Source organism: Stylophora pistillata, chromosome 1 (genome assembly GCF_964205215.1).
Source record: "Stylophora pistillata chromosome 1, jaStyPist1.2, whole genome shotgun sequence".
NCBI classification, from domain to species: Eukaryota; Metazoa; Cnidaria; class Anthozoa; order Scleractinia; family Pocilloporidae; genus Stylophora; species Stylophora pistillata.
In genome coordinates this window covers 39,007,279-39,032,782 of record NC_142519.1, presented here as the reverse complement: position 1 = coordinate 39,032,782, position 25,504 = coordinate 39,007,279, and the positions used below count along the sequence as shown (strand labels likewise).

General features: G+C 38.2%; 1 long non-coding RNA gene and 2 pseudogenes across 2 annotated transcripts; 1 reads left to right on the top strand and 2 right to left on the bottom strand.

The window, feature by feature from the left end:
- Positions 1-7,928: 7,928 nt before the first annotated feature.
- On the bottom strand, positions 7,929-17,478 carry LOC148742434 (uncharacterized; annotated as a pseudogene).
- Positions 17,479-19,058: 1,580 nt separating this feature from the next.
- LOC111330750 (uncharacterized) lies at positions 19,059-20,272 on the top strand. Its single transcript, XR_015999744.1, has 2 exons — positions 19,059-19,468; positions 19,603-20,272. It is a non-coding gene; the product is annotated as an uncharacterized LOC111330750 (long non-coding RNA).
- A 161-nt stretch (positions 20,273-20,433) lies between these two features.
- On the bottom strand, positions 20,434-23,409 carry LOC111342646 (uncharacterized; annotated as a pseudogene). Its single transcript, XR_015999633.1, has 4 exons — positions 22,985-23,409; positions 22,128-22,712; positions 20,891-21,043; positions 20,434-20,775 (listed from the first exon to the last, which is right to left on the bottom strand). The product of XR_015999633.1 is annotated as an uncharacterized LOC111342646 (transcript).
- Between the last annotated feature and the right edge of the window lie 2,095 nt (positions 23,410-25,504).

The window sequence follows — 25,504 nt, the reverse complement described above, 5'->3', positions numbered from 1 at the left end:
GATTTACTTCTAAATTTTTGCTGTTTGTCAAGTGGGGATTTCCTATTGGCAAGGGAGTTTGCTTGATATAGTTATGAAACGAAGCGAGCATTCTTTAATGAGGGGGTGGGACTCCCACTAAAAAGTATGCAATACATCATGATTGTGAATATGCTGGTACTCTTGTCGACCTTGTTGAACCACTGAATTAAGCCATTTAAGTATTGGGCATTTTCAAAAAGTACCATAATACTCTTTTTTCCCTCCATAACTTTGCATAGGCAATGTTTTTAATATAGATTACAGTATCTGGCGAGAGTTTAAAGTCCCACAAGAAATTGAAAACAATGCTCATGCAAAAGAGTGGAAGGGCAAAAAAAATATTATGGTATTTTTGAAAGTTGAGTTTTCAATTTAGGGTGAAATAATCTGCAAACATTTTAAGTATATTACCCTCAAGTATAATATTAACAACCACTATGAGGAATTGTTCCACAGGGCTTCTGAGTTAGGGAGATTATACCTTGTTGAATAAATGTTGTGTGGTGTCTCAAGCCTGAAGGAAACAAAGGAAACTCCAGCTTAGCCTGAGAACAGATTTTACCTACAACATGTCTACCACTTGACAAGGCCTTAGGAAACAAACATGGGTAACTATGTTAGCCAAACTTTATTGTTGCTTCATAGCTGTTTTGAGTTCTTTAAAATATTACATTTGCAACAGATGTTTGTTAATGAAACAAAATAAAACATATTAACAAAGTCCTCCAATGTTGTTTAAGGAGTATTCGCTCTTTTCAAAATCACTGTTTTCATGAGAAGTATAAGCCTAAACCAAGTAGAAAGTGCAACAGAAATAGATCTTGCATTTTTTGTTCAACAAATTCTTAAACATGCGAGTGTCAGAAAACCGGAGTCAATAAAAGTATTGAGTGAAACCATCAGCAGTCTCAGGGGGGTACATAATCCCTGTCTGAGTTTGGTTTCCAGGCACACCATTGTTGGAAAACATAGGTGCGTTGCTATATCCACCATGATGTTGATACTGTTGGAAGGGGTGGTGACCTGAACCCAACAGTATGTCCAGATACCTTTTCTCTTGTTCTCTTGCTAGTTTCATCTCCTCGTGAATGCCTTCCAAGAGGTGTTTCGTTGGGTCATTCTCAATTACAGATCTTATTAAATCTACAGTTGATGCAATTTGGTCTAATTTATGTTTTCTACCTTTCTTCTTAACTGGTACAAACATGCTCTTCTCAGGAGGCTCCTTGGACAGTACTGTAATCACTGCTCCCATTCTCAATGATTTCTTTGGCACTACTCTCATTGGCTGAAGGTTCACGAGCTTGCTCAGGCTGACATGAATCACGTGACTTTACTATAGGGTAGAGTGAGTCGAATCACTTCCCATATCCTTTCTCGTCAGTCAGCCTCTTCACTCCACTTGCTGTCTTTACGGTCAGACAGATCCTCTTGCATGTGGCTACACACCATTTAAACTTGGTTCTCATCTGCTCTACTGTGAATGGGAATGAATCTTCGCATTGTTCGTTCAGTTTATTTAACACAGACTGATAAACCTCAGTGTTGTATGCTTTCTTGGTTTTCGTGAAAACCAGCTTCCGAAGAATGTTGTCGTCATCGACGATTATGTTTACCATGTCGGTCATCTGGGTCTCCAACCACGTTGCTTTTCTACCATGCTTCTTCACTTTTACCGCGGTTTCCTCAGGGCTCTCGCTATGACCATCTTCAGGCTGCTTTCTGCGTTTCTTGTTGGGGACTTGTGGCTCCTTTTCCTCGCTGTCACTGCTTAAATCTGAATCTTGATCATTTTGTTTCGATAGCGAAGATGTTTCATCTACCAATTTACCAAGATAGATGCTTCTGGGCTCCGAGGAGTGGATGTTCGTGTATAAATTCTTGCACAAGGAAGACAGTACCCAACTCGCTTCCCCAGCTCCCATCCCTCCGCGTACTCATCCAGTTGAGCCACAGAACATTCCAAACGAACACACACGGGTCTGTCACATGAAATACAACTGTATTTCGTTTTAGCCTCGCATGACCAACGAGTCTGACTGAACGTTTTTCGGAAAAGGGCTCCAGCAGTCGCCATGTTTTCTATTTTCGCGGGAACTCTTCTCCCTTACGCATGCCATGCAGGTGAAAACTATAAGCGTGGGCTTAAAATTAACCGGTGGAATAATTTCTGTCGTCGAAAAATAATGTATGCATTTACTTCGATGCGACTGAAAAGCGACGTATAAAACTGACACGCATTTCGGACGTTTTATCCGTCTGGGGCACACGGATAAAACGTCTAGGATGAATTTAATTTGCCAGACGAATTTAACTCGTTTAGACGTCGCTTTAGTGTCGAAGAAAATTGCTGGAATTAAATTCGTGTGAATTAAATTCGTCTCTAATGCGACGTATAAACCAGGCCATACTTACCTTCTTACTTACTAAGTGAGTATCGCTACGAAACTATAACATCGTCAGCCAGTAAAATGTCAAACAGTGGTGGCAAGCATGAAAGTTGACAGAGAAAATGAGTTCCCACCCAACATCCGCATTGTTTGGCTTTTATTGACGTGCTTTCAGCCAATACATGTATTCAAAATTGACAACTTATTCCTACTCATGGAAGCGTGTGCATTATTGATTAAGTTTTGGGCACCACTGCTTTTGAATGCCTCTTCAAGCAACACAAATCTTTCGACGTGAGGACAGATAAAGCATTTTTAACCCGCTGGTTTCCAATAACCTTTCACTATAACCCTAACGCGAATCGCGAAAAGGTAACACGTTAAAATGTTACACACAGACACTCACGCGCCTATAAATCTCCATAAACACGCAAGCACGAAGCACAGTCCACGCAAGTTAACTGTAACGGTCTTCCTAACTAGAGACATACTCTGTCTTCTCTGAGATGGCAGAAACCCTAAGAGTACGAGTACCTTGGAAAAAAATGGAAAAAACTTTCAAGTTAAAAAAGAAAGTTTTATGATTTAAGCTGCATATATACAAAAAAAAAACCATCAACCACAGGTTACAAGTCAATTTACAATTAAAGCAACTCATAACCTGGTTGAAGACTTTTTCTGTGGTAGCAACATGGGCTGTTACAAATGTATAAAGTAAACCCGTAAAAGTATCGATCGAATAGAAACTCCGACTTACCCGCTGGTAGATCAACCACTCATTTAATAAGAAATATTAGTAAAATCCATATCAACCAGTCATATGTTTGGGACGATTTAAAATCCGCTCTTTTATACTTTTAAAACTGCTTGATAAAAGTTGTAGAGACGCAATGTATAGGTATTCCAATGGTTAGATATCCGAGGGACAAATAATACAGGGGAGGGAAGATTTGAGTGACTAGTTTGATATTTTAAGGCTGGTCTGAGGTGAAGGGCCACTTTCTTCTTCTTTATGACATTACTGTAACAGTGGTTAAGAAAATTTTCTTTTTTTTTTTCAGGTTTAAAAATTTGAATAACAAAAACGTGTTAAATTAGAATGTACGAGTTCTTGCCCGCCGAGGACTGGGAAGGAGATAGAGGAATGGCACTAAAAGCTATTTTGAATGAATCGTTGAGCTTGAGATTTCTCTGCAGTGTCCGTTCGATCTTGAGAAGCCGACGTGTGACCCTTTCCGCCTTTTCTATAAGACGCTAAATACTTTCACTCTGATAATGATGTTAATCGAAAGGGTAAAAACTACAGTTTATCTCTATGAACCTCACTTCAACAACAGCTAAGCATGAGAAGATAAATCTAAATAATGTTCCTTTGTGCCCCTTACACTGTCCTCACCCTTATAGCTAGGCTAAGCAACTTAAATAGCTTGGCTGGCTACAGGGCTTTTTTTTCTGTCTCGTTGACGAATTTTCAGATGCATTCGGGCCGTGTGAGGTGACTGGAGGTAGTTTAGGAAGTTCTGCGTCTGTACTAGGCCTTTACACTGCCCTTGATGAAGTCCAGTGCTACTGGTAACCTGCAGCGATCCCCTGCTGAACCTGCAATGGACTACAATGGACTACAATGGACTAGTATATGTATCATGCAATCCGGAGGAAGTAGCTAGTAGTGATACTTCCTATCCGCTGGTGTTACATTCTGTTCTAAGCCTAAGATACGATTCTGCAATATTGGTGGCTCAGCCTAATAGCAAGACTGAAATTTTTATATAAGGGAGACAATAGTACAGTTTCACAGAGAGTCTTGCATTCTGTGTGCCAACCGCAAAGTATTTATTGTCATATTACTAAAATGTGCACTACAGTTACTTATCACCAACCTATGCGTGAGCGCATCTGTGTTCTGTGTAAGATTTCTGTCGCTTCGCTTTGCAAGTCCTGTCTACGTCTTATTGTTAGCTAATCACTTTAATAAACTTCGTTTCCATCTTCATCATTATGGACATTATTATCGTAACTACCGTTTCTTTAAGCGCGTCAAAGAATTTTCTGTTTTAACATGGTATTAACCGATCGTCCTGCGAGCAATGTTCCGCACTCAAAAAAGGTGAGCATAAATTTCAAGCAAAGTGCTTCTTTTAGAGTTTCAAAGACAATCAAATCAAGACACGATCTTTTAATTTTTCTAGTTATAACCACATATCTTGATTTTGAAGGAAATCTTACAAATTGAGATTCAACTAGCTTGGTCCGCCTAAGGAGCAATGCACAGCTGAATAAATGTCCACAGCTTCTGCTCGAGTTCCCATGGTCTTAAGTTTCATTGTCAAAGAAAACCGGGCAGGAGCAAACGTTCGAGGTCGGCGTTTGCCCTCCCCCTTATTACCATATAATAGCTAACTGAAAAGATTATCAACAGTGGTATTTTCAGAAGTTGGTGGGTTTTTTATTTCAAGATAAAATCCTTTCTGTAATCAGGGCTATCCACGGGCATCAAATTGAGTGATTTTCAGCCAACTTTTGTCGACCCTATATGAAAGAACGTTAAGTGAGAAAAACTTACCATAGGTTTTTTCACACTTTCAACCCACAATGAACTGATTGAAGTCTAACAATGTCTCTTTTGCTAAACGCTATGTTTTCCATGTCGCACTTAGTATTAGCACTGAATTGATAACGAATGTGAGCCAAATTTTTGCCATTTTCGCAGGGCTATTTTTCAAACGTGCGTGGTTTACTTTTAAAGAAGATTATTGGATCAATAGCCTGTTGTACCTTTATTAGAATACCGCTAACATAAAATTTGTTTCTCAAAGTAAATCGCTAAGGCCGACGTCGAAAGTTACATGAAAATGCTATTCACCAAAAATTTTTCCCGCCAAATTTTGAGAGAAGAAATGATATACAAAATTTTTTTTCTGGACGGTAAATCGTAAATTTACTAGACAGTGTCCAGCAGAGGTAATCAGGTTGTTTAATTACCCACTGATTCTTTTCCCCGCTAAAAATAATTTATGTGGCACGCGGCAGTGAATACCCGCAGATTTGTTCTCCGCAGAGTTCGACCATTACAAGCATAAGAAAAACCATTCAAAGCTAATAGTATGAGGGTGATCTGAAAGACGGTGTCAATTCATTAAGGTAAAAATATAAATATATCAGAGTAGCCTTCTTGTTTACATCTGTAGTGGTGCCAACTGTTAGGAACTATTTTTAAGCCGTGATTTTTTCACTTGCTTTTGCCTCATAATAAATTTAATGCCCAAATGTAAGTCTTCAAGTTCTATCAGACACAGAGTTTTTACACTTAAATAAATATCGTTATAATTTGTTTTTCTTTTGTTTTTTTTCCAAGCAGAAAATCAGTCAGTGTCGATTGTTAAAGCGTAACAAAGGTTTCAGACTAGCCTGGCAGTAAAAATGACTTTGTCGTTAATAACAGATGACATATCAAGAATAGTTCCTATTGTTGCAAGTGAGTTCACCCAATATCCTTAGTTAAACTTTCCAAGGCCACGTGCTTTAAACAAGGTTTTCTGCATATTTCATTCTCAACGGCACCTCTAATAAGTCCTTGATACTAACTAATCGGGATTCTGTAAAACGCGAACCGGATAGATGCGCATGGCGGGTGCGGATAGAAAAATGCGGATGAAAAATTTCGGATGGAAAATGTGGAGGGAAAAAAAAGTGGTTGGAAAAGAAGAACAAAAAAAAAAACCAACTGCCCATTAAACCCGTCATTACAGTCGAACCCCGCTATGTCAAACTCGGTTAAATTCAAGTCCCGCTATCTCGAACAAAAATCAATTTCCCTCGGATTTACCATTGTTCCACTGCTAAAATACCAAACTGAGCACTAACTCGCCGATCGAAAACACTTCAAAATGGCCTGAGACGCTGGTAATCAACAAAGAATACAACAAGGCAATAAGGTAAGTCAATTTTATTTCAAAACATGTCATTTTTTCTCTCTTTTAAGGTAAACCGATGACATTCCATACGAACCTTTATAAATAAACATTGCGCAACACTGCAAGAGTCACGTCTGTACTTCCAGTAATGAGCTTGGGCTGCCTGTGTCACAATACAAATCAATCAATGCTCTCGTTCATGAAACGCTGCCACTCTTTCATGTTGACGTCTGTCATGATGGAAGTCGTGGTCGAAACTTCTGTTTCAGAAAGCGGGGAGTTGCCTGTTTTTGAGATCACACGGTGAGTTACTGTTACACTAATGGTTTTGTTATTTTCAATTTGGCTGGTGCTTTCTAACTTCCTGAACAAACTGTATTATTTTAAATCAGCAATTTGTTTTTTGCTGATTTTCCAATCTTTTAATTCTTACTATTTTGGTTTACCCTCAATTTTTTTCCATCCATCGTCTACAATCCGAAGAATTCTTGGAAGGACCACTCGGAAAATCAGCGGCGAGGGAAAGCCGAATCTTTTTGTAGATCAGGATCAGCGATATAAAGTAATATTTGAGATTGAAAGCAAGGCTGATCGGATAGCTATGGATTTTTAATAATATATTATATTAGCCCAATATTTCGACTAGACAAAACTAGTCTTCCAACAAAACCTAAGTGAGAATGGAAAAGACTGTAACAGTATAAAAATAATACTAAACTAAGAAATAAAATATGATAGGTGGAGGAATACAATAGAAAAAAAAACAAGTATAAAGAAGTATCATAAAAATACACGTTATAAGATTAAATTACATCGCCTCGGTTCATTCCATAGGGTCTATCTCTGTCTGAATTAATGCCAAGTTCTAATGGAATGAGTTCTATGTCTTTAATGGAATGATCTGGAAGGAAAAATTGAGAAAAGCTGGAAAATTTTATAATCGAACCGGCCTCGCTATTTCGAACCCCCAAGAGAAATAGAAAAAAGCTCGAGATAGCGGGCTTTCGAAATAACATTGGAGAGGCGTAAAGGAAGGGTAAATCTTAGGGAAGTCGATTTTTGTTCGAAATAGCGGGACTTGGGACTTGAATTTAACCCAGTTCGACATAGCGGGGTTCGACTGTAATGACATGTTTAATGTTGTTGTTGTTTTTTTTTTTTTTCAAACCGATTTTTTTTTCTATCCGCATTTTTCCATCCGCGATTTTTCATCTGCATTTTTCTATCCGCATCCACCATCCGTATCTATCCGGTCCGCGCTTTGCAGAGTCCCCTAGCTAATCAGACACCGTTAACAACAAATGGAATCGGAATTTTTTTCTGATTGGAAGCGAACTGCATGCAAACAAAATAAAACAAGACTTAAAATACTTTCTACTGTCTGGTTGATATCACATTTTAACTCTGAAAATACGAAAGTAAATTGTAGGTAAGGTAAAACTCAAAGTTTCTTCTGACTCTTAACAAAGTATTTACTGCTTAGGGCTATTTCGAAAGACACCACAGGTCTCCATTGCAGGCTGCGCACTAATCCGTAATATTTAATCATATATTGGAAAAAAATCAAGAGAGTGGGTCATAGAATTAACGATGGCATTCGCGTTAACGCTTATTTTCCGCACGCGTGAAACAGGTGCAACATTACTTTAGCGTACGAACTTAAGGACTCGATGAATGATTTCTTTCTCGCTAGTGAACCCGAGACCTCTAATTGAAGACTTTCGCACATTTCTCTGAGCTCAACTACTTTCTGTATGTTGAGTTTCTTCGCTTTTGAAATTTCGCACAAGTTCCTATTTCGGACAACAATAGGATGCTGAGGCGCAGTCACTTGAAGGTTTACTGCTATACGTAGATTCTCAAGCGCAATTTCATTTTCTACCGCTTCTAAATCCGGATCCTCCTCCGTAAATTCCTGGCTCGTAGGATTTTCACTAGTATCTTTTTCCATTTGTGTCTGTCGCTGGACTGCTGATAGCCATGAGAAAAAGTTATTTACCTGCTCTGCTGTTCTCCATTGCTGTGGGGTGAACAGCAAATGTCCAGCACCGTCCTTTACAATTTTCATTTCTCGAGCGACCTGAACCGGATCTGCCTTTTGGCCAGTTCTGCAGCTTGTGTCAAACTTCTGGACCAAATACGTTTTTACATGAGCCTCCATTCTCGACGGCTTCTTTGCCGTTTTAAGTGCCCATCCCATTAATATTGGCTGTTGATCTTTTTTGCTCGAAGAGGGATATGAAAAGCCTAGCTCTTCTCCGGAGTAAGTTCCAGTTTCATGAAAGCCGGCTACATTAACGCCAGTAAGCCTCTCGGCCAAATTTTTTACTGATACTATCATACAGGGACTCCGATTCCAACTCTCTTATGTGTTTTCCTGGATCCATGTGTTGTTAAACCTCCTCGAGTGTTTTAAAACTGAGAACACATCCAGTTTCCGTGCTCGGGAAAATTTCGTTCTTTCGTTCTGGCACCAAAAGGCTGAATTACTTTCATTCCAGTGTCCTCTTGCCTTTCGATAATTCCTTTTTCATGCGGAATGAAACAACCTGGACCAACATTGTAAGCTTTCCAAGCACGGACTCCCCTTTCCTCAATTAAGAAGTTGTTCAGAAGGCTGATTCCAGGCATTTTGTTTTCCACGCCAACCTACTTAGTGGTATCAGCTTGTACAACAGCTACTCTACAGCCCTTGAGGCCACCGCGGGATTCTAAAGCCTCTTTCATATTTTCTGCAGTTATCACGTCATGCCTCTCATTCACCCATCTCTTGATGTGAGCTTTCATGGGGGCAGTTTTCCGGTCGCAAATATCTTTTCGGCTTCGGGGTCGGAAAAGTCGTAGCGTAATGGTATTACACCAGATCTTGTCCCGATGTACGGAGGGCTGAGGATCAAGGGCCCACTGTGATAACAACCAGCGTTATCTGATCATAAAGAAGCTTTGTTAACTGAAGGATACTCAATCTTGATGGTGTTGAGTAGATGCTCAATGACTGACATAACCGTAAAGCTGTTTTGCTTGCAAGTGTAGAAGAGATGCACAAAGCATTCAACTTGACATTTGCCCTCCTCTACCCCGTTTTCCAAAGAACTCAGACATCTGCTACCTGTAATGCTGCGGCAGATATTTCTTCGCCCAGTCCATGATAATCAAGCATGTTTCTTCGTCAAGCTGAGTAAGAGAATTCTGTTTTGCTTCTTCCTGATTAACAGAACGAAGTAAATGTGCTTTCCAGACTTGGACTGCTCGAGAGTGCTCCTTATTCTCGAAGTTTATTCTTGCTCTCGTTTCGTCGCTGATGACTAACTCATCGATCTTCTTTAGTGTGTCGCGGAAATTCGAATCAAGGGAGTCACATCTATCACAGTGAATGTCATGGGAGTGTGGACCGTCTTCATAGAAGTCAGGATTCTCCAGGTCGCTTAGGGTATGAACGGTACAATGGTCGCTGTTGTTTTCATTTCTACCCATGTGCGTTGAATTTTACAGTCCGTCTTCAAATATCTTTTTGCCTCTTTCAAGTCTCGTCGCATTTTTTCAGCCCAATGCTCCTCTGCCCCGTTTTCCACTTAAGTGTGGACGATTGCGCGCAGGTTGTCAGATGTTTCAGTCCCTTCCGCTCTAATGTTATCAAGCCCATAAAGGGACCTCTGCATCGACGCCGAGCGAATGTCGAGCATTCTAAACAGAGGACATGTGCTTGCCGGCTCAAACTGCTGCTCTCTACAGTAGCTTGTGTACTGTTCGATAATTCTGGAGGGAATCAAGGTCCGCACAACAGCCGCAATTATAATGCGTTCGCCAGAGTCAAAATTAAGAGTTTTTGTTCGAAATGTAACATCTTGATGCAGCTGTGGTTGTGAAATATAGCTAATGAAATGATCAACTTTCCCTGATCAATTCTTTTTCGGAAGATTGTTTGTTCGGGAACAACTTGTCCTTTTCCTGCCTCGTGGCATGCTGACGAGCCTGGTCAATTCTCCACTTAGTTAAACCAGGTATTAACGTTTGGAATTCTCTGCGGCTGAAGTCATTTGCGAAAAGAGATAGGATCTGGCGTTTAGTTTGCCAGGACTCCGCTTGATCATAAGCTTTGATCAAGACATCAATGAGCCCAGTGTTTGTGTCGAAATGCTTTCTTTTGGATGAGCTACTCTCGTCCCTCTCGATTATGTCTATATAATTTTGGATACATTTCCAAAGGTCTTTTTCTAGCCCAGGACTAATGACTGACAGCGCAACTGCAACAGCTTCCCTGGCCTCGCGAAAATAGTCCTTTTTCTGGGTAGGTGAGATATCGTTCCATGAGCCATTTAAAGTAGAAAGGATGGGACTAAAGCGTCCACTTGTCAGGTTTCCCAGGGCATCGTTGAGTGCCTGTCGTCTCTGATTTTGGATTTCCTTCTCGTCGCACCAAATGCTTACTTCTTCCTTAGGACCGCTGATTTGAGAGGCCTGAGACAACAGAATCTCGTCTGCGTCCTCGCTAAGTGGCTGAACATCTTAATCATGGTAACTTCACATTCCACTGAATTCTACCTCCTCATTTTTCCTGGAGTTGTCACAAAGCTTTGCCCTGAAGAGGGCTGTACACCAGCTTCATGTTAAGAAAAAAATAGATGCATAATAAATAACGATTACTAGCCACGCATTAGTCCAATAGTTTAATTCATTGACACGGATTGGCAATCTCCGCCTTTATAATACTACGATTATATCTAGTTACATTGAAAGCACTTCTTCTCTATTCTGAAGTTTCATTATTGGTCAGTTCTCAGATCACAGCAAACTAGTTGATGACATCTAACTAGGCAGTGGATTAATGAATCCTAACGTCAGTAGCCTGGGACCAGCCTCCGCAGTGGGGGAAAAACGAAATGTCAGATCAGTAAGGGCGAAAATAAATCGGCGAATGAAGCGAGCCAAGCGGCAGTCTGGGAAGGGCAAAGGGTGGCGCTCTGTTTTCTCTCGTTTTCTGCCTTTTTTTCCCGCTGTGGAGCTTAGTCGTAGATTATAACGCTATTTATTTTGTACATTTTAACTCATGTAAACGAACCCATGTTTTTTATAAACTATTCCTTACTACATAAACACCATTTAAATAGGCTAACTCCAAGTTCCAAAAAACCCTCACTTTCAAAATGAGGCCAAGTGCACAACCTTTCTTGTAAAAATGAGTTTCATTTGCATGAGCATGAGAATGAAAAATCATTTCCATGTTTAAGGCTGATCACTTAACCTCGTTTGATGGAGAGGCCCTAGTGAACTCGGAAATGGTCTGTTATTCCTCAGAAGATAAATAATGTAAACAATAGCATAAAATATGCAGCCCATCATAGAAGAAAATATTTCAGTTGCTTCAGTTGGTAAGACCATTACATCTTCAAGATGGGGTCATCGTGAGTTCCAATCCCGTCATGTCAAATTTTTGACGAGGATTTCTCGTCAAAACAAACGTTATACGAACATGGACTTGGCTATCCCCCTTGGGTTAGAACTTAGGGGGTCAGACTGGTCTTCTAGGACTGCTTGGGTTCAAATCCCTTTGTTCACGTGTTTTTATAGCTGCAAAATCACATTGTTTTCCCAATTTAACTTTCCTCGACAGCTTCAACTATCTAATGTAGACTTCTCGTAAACTCGAGTAATTAGTAAGTCAACCCTCGCTTTCGTTCAGGACTGGACTTTATACAATGCTATTAAGCTGACCTGTTCCATGCCTTCATCCAAATGTACATCAAAATCAATCACTTCAGTCTCACTTTTCTCGCGCTTTTTATAGTGTTTCAGCCTAAAACTTGTGCAGATTGCTATCAAGAGTAATCAACAACAGAAAACAATAAGAACTGAAGCCTGCTCATTTTAAAGTGCCACACCCGTACTCCTCCCTTTAAGACACTTTAGTGGAAATGAACAATGCAAGAAGATCACAAAATTTTTGCTACACCAACAGTATTTTTTGTTTTAATTTTTATATTGACATAATGAATGTTTACCGAAAAGTTTGTGTTGAGAGTTTAACATATAACTGATAATACTCTCACCAGTCCAATTTTTATATGAGGCATAATTCGCAGACTCCATAAGGCACGCACACAAACAGCTAGTTTAAAATAACTTTTAGATAAGATTGGTTTTTGATAAGCGTGAACGTTATCAACTTCGCTTTATTCTATCAGCGTCTTTTATTCTATTGGCATATATTTTTTTTAACTCGTGTACTATTAGTGAGTCACCTTTATATGGTTTTGTGTTGTTTACTTTAGCTCAATATTACATGCATCTAAAAAACTAAATTACTTGCACATGAAAGAACAGTGCAATGAACCTCACGTATCAGACGTCCCATAACCTAAACAACAAGGGGGTACGCGAGAATTAACTAAACGTATAAAGAGAAGTCTTCACTCACTTGCTCCGATAGGAACGATCTCCTTGAACTCAACAAATATTTCTGCGGATATTTTTGCATTAACACGCCTGGGGAGACTAAGTCGCTTTTTCAACCCCTGATGAGCCGGATAAGAACAAATGTAATTGTTACGACCAGGCCAGTCAGTAGTTAAGTGTTTTCTATGTTTGGGGCAGATGGTGAAAGCCTCTTTATCATCCTCTCTTAACATACGAATACGTCCCGCCCGGTTTAGTATCAGTTCCGATTCGCTGACTTCTGCCTCTCCTCGACCTCTTTTTCCACTAATTTCAAGACTTATGAGGTGCGAAGTAAGTAAGTAAGTTATGCTTGTCCTTGCATTCCTTTATCAGCGAACGAACGAGAGTATGCAATGATTAACGAAGCCTCTGCCAACATGAAAAGCCTTAAATACTCAAAATTGAGACACGAATGGTGTCTTGTGACGAGTTTCAAGTTACCTTGAATTAGTTGCTCTTTTATCTTTCTCATAGACCCTGGGTCTGAGACAAATTAATAATAGTATAGTGGTACAAGCTTGGGATTTTCAAGAAACTTGAGAAATTATAGATTTGAAAAAAAGAGGATTATTCAGCATAAGCGTTGTGCACAGAGCGTCTGGGAAAAATTTTGTTTGTGTATTTGTGTATATGAGCGTGCGAATGTTTCTACTTACATCTACAGCCAAGTGCCATACATGTCCATTAGCACCAAAAAGAGTACTCCAAATTTGACAGACTTAGTATCACCTAGATAGTTTTAGACTGAAATAAGCAGTCTATTCTCATTCGCGTAAAAGCCGCCGCATGTGGAATTAGCAAATCGGATAACTCCGCACTCTCGTGGCCGAAATGCTAATGGCCGTAGGAGTCCCCAGGGAAATTCTGAAAACCTCAGTTTATGCGCCGTTGCATGTAAAATCTCTCTCTTTATTTTGAAGGGTGACCTTGCTCATTTTAAAGCAGCTAATCTCTCACATTTCCTGAGATAGCAGGAAATTAATTTTATTTCTGAGACGAGTAAATGATCAAAGGCATTGTGGCAGAACTTTCTTAGCGGAAAGCCGGAAACGTTCATCACAAAGAAAATAGCCTTAGCCAGTTGATAATAATACCATCATATCAGACTGACCTCTTGCAAGTTCATTGGTTGTAACTAATGACTTATTAGAAGACTGAGGCGTAGATGGCGTCACCACAAACAAACAACTTGCTTTTTATTACACACTGAAAAAACAGATTCCACTTAAGCCCGTGTCTGTTTAGTAACAGATCATAGAAGAAGGCAAAATGTGATACGAACATCAGTGACTTACAGTCAGCCACGCATCTTCTACAACTTTTTTCTTTTCACCACATTATGTAATCTGGCAAATGCAAGGCAACATGGAATATATTTGTTGATGTGACACAAATTTGGCTTAATGAAATGCATCAACAAAAGAGGTGGAAAGCAGTGGTTTTCTGCAATAATTTTGCTCATTGCTGCTTATATTAAGTCGGGGATTAACAATTTTTAATCAAATCTATTTCAGTTTCTCCGACCTTTAAGGCTATGTAAACGACTTGGCGCGGGCATATAACTTCGCAAAACAAAAACCGTTCAGCTTCAAAAGTAATCTTCGGATAAATAGCGGGAGTTTTGATGCACTCTATGAAAGTCCTATCTAAGAGAATAAGTAGGTGTACTTTTCAGTCCGGTGGACGCATGGAATAGTAAAAATATAAATCAGAGAATGGGGTGCGATTCATAAGGATTTGCACCTTGGACAAAAGTTCTTCTCATTCTTACACAAAATACAAAATAAGAAATTGCATATGAAAAAAATCAGGGTTAATCTCTTAATTTCCAGTTTTTCTAGTCTGCATAGCATTAAAGAAATGCCGCATAGCATTAAGGAATAAACGGACTTGAACTTTCCTCTTGGAAACGCCGCAACCGCATGGTAGGACTACCAAGTTGGAAACATGTGAGAATAATGCCCCTGGCGCTCTTGTCTCACTAAACAGATAATAGATAATTTCCCAAGAAAAAAAATTCTTAAGGCAGCTGGCCTCAAGTTGGAAATTTATTCTTACCTAAATTACCTAAACCTCTGATTATGTTCTAAGAGCGAAACAATGCCTCGCTAGTTAGCTCAATCTACTTTGCATCATAGTTTGGGTCAGTTATACCAGAGCGGAGTACCAGTAGCTCCTTTTCAATTCAATTCATGATCATGAGTGGCACCCAATCACACAATGCACCACATAAGTAAGTTCTGCTCGCTAATTATAACTGTTAAAGGAAAGCACAGCTTTCCAACTCTGTCATTGATGCATGTCGATTGGACCCAATTTGCACCGCTACGTGCAAAAGAAATTTCAAGTGATTGACCATGGATGGCACCTAATCATACAATGTACCATGCACATAAGTAAGTTCTGCTCGCTAATTGCGAGTATTAAGGAAAACACAGATTTCCTACTCTGTCGTCGATGCATCTCGCGTGAGCCAAATTTTCAATAACGGATTTAAAAAGATTTTTGAGTCAGTTGTCTTGAGATGTGGTGAAAGTAATACACGTTAAACCGACATTCATAACTAGTTCAGCAGTCAAGGTTTTTCCTTTTACCTTAAAAAATAGTTTGAGCTGATCGAACGAACCACTGTTCCCGGTGTAAACTGTTTTCAAAATATTACACTACATCTTTCTAACTTGAGCACTGAGACATATCGCACGACCAAAAGACCTGCACTACTCTGCATTTCTCAGTTTAGGGTTCTTCTTTTGATTATTTCTATACTCAATTCTAAATACGCATATAACATTTATTAGTCACGCTTCTTATGATGGAAACTGTTGGTTTGCACACTGTAGGAGCTTTTCACTAAGCTTGCCAAGATGGAAAATTACTTCGGTAATGAGCCATTGAACACACGATGATTAGACAGATATCTTGTTGCATGCAGTGATAGAGCTAGAAAACTATATAAATATGCTTCTATGCATGTATCAGTTTATCAGTTAAGGCTAGTTCTAAAGAACTCAATCATGTACCTTGCAGTAACAATAATGGACTGCTCTTTTGTGATAAAGCAAGAAGGTCCTACAACTTGAACCTTTTGCAGTTCGTAATAACCGCCAATATTCTCAAAAAGCTATCCTTGTAATCATCTTGGCGAGCCTTGTGAGAAGTTTCTAGTGTGCAAACCAACAGATTTTGTCATAAGCTGAATGTGAGCAAGAAAGAAAGGTTGATGCCATGCCCGAGTGACAAGGATGGAAACGAAAGCCTCGTATAAAGCCAGACGTTTAGGCTCTCCAAGATGGATTACATTTGCACTCAGCTGTTGAAGACATAATGACTACAACAAAGAATTGTTCCAGTTGTACTTAGAGGGAAAGTTACTGATGCACACTTTTTGGTTGCTTGCACCAGCGATAGAGTAGGAAAGTTGTGCTTACTTGCATTTATTAGTTTCCCATTGGGCTATTTTTTTAATGACTCAAGTAGTTATCTACCTTGCAGTAACAACTGACTGCTCTATTATAATAAAATAACAATGTCTAATGACAACCTTACAGCCATCAGTGATGACCCGATAATTATCAGAAGGCATACCCTTTCAGGATTATCACTCGAGAATGTCACCAACCTTTCTTTCTATCTTAATTTCCATTCAAGACTCTTGATTTTATTTCTACTACAATTAACAAAAACGTTCAGTGCTACAGTATTTTTTAGTTTACGGTTTCCTGCATAAACCCTCAGTAACAAGTTTACTTCTTGGTGTAAATCCGCAAAAGGGTATATTTAGAAATAAGGACCTTATTTGAGACACTTGAATAAACATCATGAAGCTAAGCGCTCTGCAAGATATCATGGCCTCTTGAGCAAACTGAATGGGCTTCGGAATGCAATCAAATCGGTAATTTTGTTACTGGTGCATGTCTAATGAGATGTTCAATGTCATTAAACAACTTCTTTATCGAGAATTGAGAGGCATTTTATTTGCTTGAGCTTTTTGCGAAGACAGCTCCAATTTTTTCTCGGAAATGTAAGCTCCGTTTTTGAAAACACGAGGAGGAAAATAGACAAAAGTAACGATCTTTCAGTTGGTTTTTGATATACATATATCGCTGTTTCAAGTTGTTCATAGTTCCGCAAGATTGTATCATCATATTTAGTTATGTTTGGAGCCATTAACCCCCTGCGATTTTGCCAATGCTTCACTTAATTTTACGGCATACATTCATTAATGTTGCTACTTATATGTTTTCTTCGCAATAAGAAGAATAGCAACAGAACTGAAATGCATGGGCTAACGTATAATTTCTTTAGTCTATTTTACTTAGATTTATCTGCCATGTCTCTCAAGTTTGGGGTATTTTTGCTGATGTCAGTGGTGCTTCTGTACAAAGTGAAAGTCTTAAGTCCATGTAACGACCTCACCTTTTCCCCGCCACACATCCCACCCCAGGGGAGGACATCCATCACACAGTAATTCTCGGGCGTGGGAAATTAATGTCTCCTATCCCTAACCCTGCAGGAGACGGGAACTCCAATTATTCGTCCTTATCCGAGAAGACTAGAATATCTATCCAATTCATTGATGTTATAGAAAGGTAGCAAATTCTCCTCAGTTATTTTAGGACCACGAGTATTGGTCCGGCCGGGGCTCGAACCCTCGACCTCTCGCACAACACAATCCGGCGCTCTAACCAATTGAGCTGATCAGGAGAACCATACGGCATTCAATAATGTAAGTATAACCATCCGCACGCATGTACAAGCACGCACTGACGGAATTATGCACACACGCGAAGCAACAACTACACCGGGGAATCCTGATTTTTTGAGTCTGATGTATGTCGCTTACATCGAATATCTAAACAAGGACACTGTAACGCTGTGACCTGTGCATCGGTTTTTATGTCATGAACCAGCGGTATGGATCGCATTGAGAAATGTCTTCAGGGTTATGGTCTTGCCAACAATCGGAAAGAGACACTATTGTGTTTTAGACGCAAGACTGCTTGGACCGGAATGTAATATTATGTGGTCATTGGTAGAATATTAGTTGGCTTGTTTAGTCTCACTGTTGTTAGTTTTAAACCTTTTAATTGTCTCAGTTTTACTTCAGAAGTATTTCTGAGATGTAATGATTTTCATCCCTTCTATTCAATAACGTTTTATTTATTTCAAGTGCGTATTTATCATAAGACTGCTAACATAAAATTCAGTCAGATCTATTTAGAGGTTTGAAAAGCATACATGTACGTCTTTACTCATTAAGGGTGTAGGGTCTCAAAGTTACAAACTCAACAAGGAAGAAATATAACACATAAATTTTATTTCCTAAAAGTTCTTGCTGGATAAGTAATTAAGAATTAAAAAATTACTTGAACTGTAATAAAAGAAATTGTAATTAACCACACTGTTGAACCTTATTAATTTGTAGTTATATTTTCCGGCCTGCCCTTTTGATTTCCCCACTATTTTGTTTACAAAACATTTCGTTAAAATACTTCAAGCTGCCACTTAGTTGTGTGTTTGGTTTAACGTTACACCACGCAAATAAAAATGGATTCCTGTAAATGTTAAGACTTTTCAAAAGCAAGTGAGAACAGCGGACATTTACTCTGGAAATTTAAATGCTCTAGTTATACAATTTTCATGACTGCTCTTCCCTACTTCTGTAACGAGCGCTGAACGGCAACGGACAACTACATTATATCAAGCAGAAACCAAAGAGCTGCCTTTAATGCGAAAGATCAACACCCGATACACACAGTCATAATTATTCTATCACAGAGGCGATACATACCACGAATAGTATGATGGTATTTGATAACATGCGCGAGCGATCGTCACAACTTTCAAATGCTTTTCTTTCATTTGTAAGAACTTCCATAACTTTCTACTCCATGTCCTCAAGGGAAATGGTGACTTTATTCAGTGATGAGAAATCCCGTTTCAAAGCAAACACCATGTCTATTGATGTATCTAGAGCAACAATGTGAATCAAGTTCTTAATGCATAATCAAAAGATCAGAATGCCACAAGGTCTCTCCCAATGGGAAAATGTCTGTTGAGAATTATGATTATATTTCAAAAGTAAAATTATATGAATATAGGCTTCCTTGGTTGTTCTCTTATCATTATTAACAATATAACACAACTGTTGTAATGAACAGTGGACATGTAATGCTAAATATTGGGCCAAATTTTACATGATATTCTGCACCCAAGTGGTGTTTCCCAATACACACATATGTTTCATATGTTTGTTGTTGACAGATGATAATGTATTCTTTTTGTCGCAGCCATTTTCTTTAACCCTTTAGTTACCAGTCGTACAAATTTGTACGATTTTGGCCCTGACAGCCATTTTGAATTATTAATATCAGACCTGGTTACTCAGGCAGGAGCTGAGTGTATTATGGGAAAGTTAAATGCCTGGCATTCATTTTGAAATCGTTTTCGAGTAGTTTTAGTGACTTCAACAGCGTTTTTGAAAGGGAAGGAGACATTTGTTGTGTACGTGGCTTTTAAAAATGGCGTCCGGAAGTATTCCTCTAGCTGAGGTGATAAGAAAATGTGTTAGAGGTGGTTCCGATGATGAAAACTCCGATGAAAGTTAAGGTGACATTTCAGAATGGAGTGAGGAAAGTGAAGAAGATTTAGGTTATGAGGAACGAGAGGCTTCTGGCAGCAGTGAGCACAATTCAGATGCGAGTGAAGGTTAGCATTTCAGTGTTTTTCTTTGAAATTCAATGATTTCAAGACGTTTTTACTTGTTCTTAGCGGATATGATTTGTTCATTGCTTTCTTTATATTTTTTGAAACTATATTCTTTTTCTTTCGTTTGTTTACAGTGAAAAATGACCCTGCAAGAAGTCTGCAGTGCAGTGTGAAGTTTGTAAAGTTCCACTTTGTGTCAACAAGCAGAAGTCTTGTTGGAATATGTGGCACACCAGAGTGGAATACTGACTAAATGCTTAAGATCAGAACACAATCATGAATTCTCATTTTATGTTACATTGTTTTATTAGCTTTCCTTCTGAAAAACATAGAAACTTCTAAAGAGTGTTAATGATGAATGCAACAATACAAGCTCATCAATGCTCATGACTTGTTTGATCCATTATTCAAAGGCAGATAAATCTTGTGCATGTAAATAACAACCTGTGAGTGATTATCCAAAACCTTTGGGGGTTATCAACTCCAGAAAGGAAGTTTTTTTGTGACAGCAACTGACACAAAGTTGGAGGTTTGGTAGGAATAGATAAGTTACCTGTTGCCGAGGCTTTTTATTTTTTTCCACTCGCCGCCATAAAAAAGGGCATAACTTCATGGTTATTTAACATATTTCAGTAAGGTTTTCAGTATTCTAAAGTGCAAAGGTGTGCCCTTTTACTCAGCATAAAATTAGAAAGGTGTCATTAAAAGCACTCAAGAATGATCATGTAGTGTTCATGATTGTTGCTCACTGAAATTTTGATTCATGAATAAATTGGCTAGGGGATAGCCTATTTTTTTGATAAATTGTGCTGAAATATAGTGCAAGTGAAAGATCAATTTCTGATGATTACTGTGATATATAGTTATGGGGGTGGTATTGATTGACACTAAAAAGTTATTTCCCAGTTTTTGTGACTAGGTGCGGTCGCAGTAAATTACCTCTCAGAAACTTGGTAACTAAAGGGTTAATCGAGCTGGAGAGCATAAATTGAGCTTGCAAGAAAAAGTACAGCCCATGTCAGAATGTCAAAAAAATGTCAAAAGAAGGCTTGAAGGGAAGAAAATTTAATGTTATGTCAAAAATTTCAAAATTAACACTGGCTTATACTCTTGATGAAATATAACAGTGAGAGACACCATGGCTAAAGACTTTTTTAATTTCCTCAAAATAAGATAAAAAAAATTCATATTTCATGCTGCTGGGTAGTATTGTGTAGGTCAAACTTAGGTTTGTTCTTCTATTAAAACTTGGCCATCCTTGTTCCTTCTCCGTTTTTTCAGTCCTTTTTCTTGGGGGTTCGTCTCCTCTGAGAGAATACATTGAATATATTAAGACTTCTGAATGTAACCTGTTTAGCTAATAACCAAATGTAACTTTCTTTTCACTTGGTCATACGATAACATTCATACAACTGTGCATACCTTGTTGATCTGTTGTAAGAGGGGACCATGGTAATTCCAGCAGTGGTGAAAATATGCAACACACATCTCAAATACAGTGGCCTAATGTCTGCATATGGATTACGGTTTGGGACAAGTTGCCGCAACCAGTGCCATGACTTTGTGATTCGCTCCCTATATTTGACCAGAAAAGTAGTATTCAAAGTACTGGGTCTGACTTCTCAAAAGTTGCAATTAATTATTGATAATAATTAAAAAGCTGTTATAAAAAAGGACAGGAGGACTGATCTTACAGTTGTTATTTTAGACCTTGGTTTCTTTCTTTTCAGTCAAGAAGTATCACCTTTATTTAATGTTCAGCTTTAGACAAATACTAAATAACCAAAAACATGTCAGCTTATTGTTTTAGTTAATAATAGACTGATATTATTGGAGTTCAGACAAAGAAGACGACTGAGTTGGACAACCAAGATCAGGTTCTTATTAGGTACATTCAGTCAGTACTCACTGATCAGAAACCAATATTACTGTAACTTACAGTACCTCACTGCTCAATAGTGTCTGATATTTATTGATAGTCAACACTTTCCTGCATGTAATCTAGTATTTCCATATCTAATGCCCATCCCAATTTTCTCCAGACTTCTTCCATGTTTACAGTGAAACCCTTCTATGTGGTGTTGAATTTCCAGCTCTTATCATGTATGAAGACAAAAAAGGATTGGAAAAGAGAACTCAAAGTAACACCAGAAATACCAAGTTTGATTTGGCAGAAGTCAATTGTATTCACCCATATCCCACTAGAAAAAAATTGTAAAAAAGTCAGAACAAACCAGATTGAGACCACGGTAGTAACTCACTGCATATATGTGTAATTTAATATATTAGATGCATGTATCTAAAGGGTCCTACTAATACCCCCTTGGCACTGGCTGCATTTTCACTAATTTCAAAACTGTTGGCAGTGAGTAAAAGTATTAGGGTTGATAGTATGAGATACCTGAATTATTATGCTGAATTTTCATTGATGGGGCAGCTACTTTCATTTTTGCTCAAACATGGAGTAAATTTTACTTGAGTAGTTTTTCACTTGCAAACTTAGCATATACCAGTACACAAAATTTGTGTGGGTTGGATATACAGTCAGCTCTAAGCTCTGGTAATGTGAATGCAGTCTTGCATCTTAAGAAAACTACCAACATTTCCAATAAATAATTTTCAGTTTTGTTATGGTACCAAAAGCTGAGAATGAGCTTACCATTGGGAGTAAATTTCTTCATTCACATTCTTTTCTTGGGTTCTCCAATCACTTTTATCAGCTTTTGTCTGTGGGGTCTTTTTTCCAGATTGATTGATTTCATCATTGGAATTAGCACTCACTGGCTCCATCACAGTTTTTTTCTGCCTCTGTTTGTTTCCCTACAGGAAATATCTTGTGGAATTTCATCCATGGCCTGCTTCTTGTCCTCTTCTTTTGTAAGCACTGAAGGTTGCCAGTTATCCCTTTGCATAAACCCACTAGACATAACAGTGCTCCCTGGGTCACCTCTGTCTTTGTTTACATGAACATTACTATTTCCATTTGTAACATGAGGATAATTAAGTGAAATGGATGTTCTGGTAGCAGCTGTGTGTGATACAAACCACATGACATCAGCTGTTCTGCTAAGTGAGCCACAGTACACTTCTCATAATAGCCTAGGTGATGAAGAAATCAAGAGTGGATGAATGTGACTATGTACACTTGTTGTGTTATCATAACCATGTAAAGATGATGAAACTGAAGGTAAACCCCTACTTGAAGCTGGACTCTGCCGATCTTTAAGACTTGCTGCTCCAGCACCTGGTTTAAACAAGGAATTAGAGGGATTCTGTATTGCTTAAAACATCACATACATGTACACTGCAAAACTACAGGCAGGAGTAATCTGAAAAGTTCTTCTCAAGTATATGGCAGTATTATTAACACTGTGCAGTCAACATAATATTGCCAACTGAATGCAAACAAAACAGTCACAATGTATTAACCTGCTGCAATGTTTCATTTACAAGCTGCCCCAACTATCCTGTAAATCTTCAAGTACACTACATTATATCAACAAGCAGCCAACTCACTTTGATGTCTAACTAGCACCCTGACTCTTGGTTCACATTGAAGAAGTATCATTTAAAGGAGCTAAAAATCCAGAACCTCACAATTAATCTGTTAGTAAACAAAACATGTGCTAAACACATTTAGCAGACAGGTTTCTACAATTAATGAGCCCACTTACTCTGATCTTCAACTTGGTTATGAGCTGGGAAAACTATGATTTTGAGGAAACAAGTGATATGCAGTCAGAGGCTTACAAATGATGAATGTATTCACTCCTTCACCAACCTCTTCCATATAGAGCAATAATAAAATATACCTTTACTATCATGTTGTTACTTTATGATACGAAAGCTGTGTCAAATTTCCTTTTCCTTACAATGCTAGGCCTCTTTGATTTGGGAGTAACTGCAACAACATTTTGAAGAAATTTTTAGACTATGTCTACCTTGTAAATCTATAAAATTATTATCTAGCATTCATAAATGATATTTTGTTTTTACAAGGTGCACAAGTATTCACCAGACTGAAAAGGGCCATATATATATGCATGTTCAGTAATAAAAATTAATAGGAAATGAGCTAAGTTGAAGTCAACACTAAGTTACAAAAAAATTAAAGAAAATTCTCACAAGTGATTAGAAGACTATAATACTTGGGTGACATTACAATTTTCTGAAAGGAGCTAAATTGTGTATGGCTCTGCCAACAACATTCTCATTATGCACACAGCTTCACTGCTTGATGATACTCATTTAGTGTCCACCACAAAAAAGCTCTTGACTATGTCCAGGGAGAAACTGTCAAAACTAGAACGAACATGTTCACAAAATGAGCCACCAATCAGTAGAAAAGAAATTGTTAATTGGTGGTTTGATTTGCTTGCAGTTAATTCCATTGCTTAGTTATTGTAAGTAATGGATCTAAACCCACAACACATCCCAATTAGACCACTGTCCAGGTTTTTTTCCTCTCTTTAAATTTGCCTTTTTTGGGAACTAGTTAAAGAGCAATTCAGGCAGATTACACCATCCAAAATTCCCTGTATCTCTGACTATATAAATTGACTCTATAAAAAAACACTCTGAAAAATAATGTGAGACATTGAAAAAAAAAAGCTAGCATGAATTCCCCAAATGCTTTGTGATAGATACTGGAAAATTTTCCTGGTTGTGTTATCAGGCGATTTAATGCACTTCCCAAATCACATTCCAATATCAAGCATTTGAACACAAGCTCATCAATGTACTGCTCTTGCATCAAGTATCTTACAGAATCTAGAAGAAATTTCTAAATTTAGTTATAACACTTAACTGCAACAGACAACTTTTACCATGAGTCAATACTCAGAAAAATAACATACTACATTCTAGTGTAACAAAGAGTTAAAAAAATAGGATCAAATTTATATTTGAGAACAGTTTAATTGGTTCAATGGTTTAGTTGTCAATTAGGAAAGTCATAGCTGAGTAATACCTTTTATAAAAAAAGTTATAATTTTAATTTACTTTGGTTTCTGCTACAGTATTAATTTGCATCTCCAGCTATATCATAAGAAACATTAAAAAACAGAGAAGCCTTTGAGCCAATTATTAGAAGGGGAAATTGAGTTATACCTACATGTACATGACTTTGTACAGTTGTTGTTTTAGGTAAGCAATACACCACATTTTCCCATCATTTACTACAGACTCCATTAACCCATGTAAGTTAAGGGAATTACTAGAGGGGATGGAAAATCACTGACCTGATTTAATTTCTTCTTAAGTTTCAGTGACAATTAGCTCCATCATTACAGGTATATTATTAAACAATAGACTTTTAACCAATCTCTTTTTCTTGAGATTCGTTTATTTTTAACAACATTTAAATTTCTTAAGGGCCTCAATTCTTAAAGCACTGGTCAATGAGGCTGGCTCTGTCTCCATGAACTCATATAATTGGTTTTAATCTGTCATGATGATAATGAATAATTAAGGTCCGCAATGAGGCTGGCTCTGTCTCCATGAACTCATATAATTGGTTTTAATCTGTCATGATAATAATGAATAAGGTCCGCAATGAGGCTGGCAGCTCTGTCTCCATGAACTCATGTAATTGGTTTTAATCTGTCATGATGATAATGAATAAGGTCCGCAATGAGGCTGGCTCTGTCTCCATGAACTCATATAATTGGTTTTAATCTGTCATGATGATAATGAATAAGGGAAGGCTGGTTAGGCCAGTAACCGTTGTGATATAAGTAACCAAGGAGAAAGGGACAGGTTTACCTGACAGAGGTCCAGTAACCAAGGAGAAAGGGACAGGTTTACCTGACAGGGGTCCAGTAACCAAAGAGAAAGAGACAGGTTTACCTGACAGCCTGCATCCAGAGGAAATAAACATGATGGGTGTGTGCTCATTACATGCCTTTGGTGATCTTTTGAAACAAAACAGGGTTCATCAAAGAAGCCATAGTGGCTATAACTGTCTGAGGGAGAGATTATTAACGTTTATTTAGTTTTGGGATTTAATTAGCAAATAACACGAAATACATAGTGACA